Raw genomic sequence first — 329 nt, forward strand, 5'->3', positions numbered from 1 at the left:
GGGGGGAGGCGCTGGTCGCAGCCGCAACGGCAGCACGGAGCGACGGCAAGCGCTGCAGCGAAGTTCATAGCTCCCGCCGCAGCTGCAGCTGCAGCAGCAGCAAAAGCAGCAGCAGCAACAGCAGCAACAGCAGCAGCAGCAGCAGCTAACTCGGACGGTCCTGTCTGCTGCTGCAGTAACCATCAGCCAAAGACCTGCAGAGCGATGCAGCGCGGGGCCCTCGACAAATGCGCAGCAGCAAACAGCTTCTGTGTGTCCTTGCCACCGCCGCCACGGCTTCGGGCTGCTGCTGCTGCTGCTGCTGCTGCTGCTGCTGTTGCTGCTGCTGC

The sequence above is a fragment of the Eimeria tenella genome, genomic scaffold (assembly GCF_000499545.2).
Source record: "Eimeria tenella Houghton genomic scaffold, Eth_scaff2915, whole genome shotgun sequence".
Lineage (NCBI taxonomy): Eukaryota > Apicomplexa > Conoidasida > Eucoccidiorida > Eimeriidae > Eimeria > Eimeria tenella.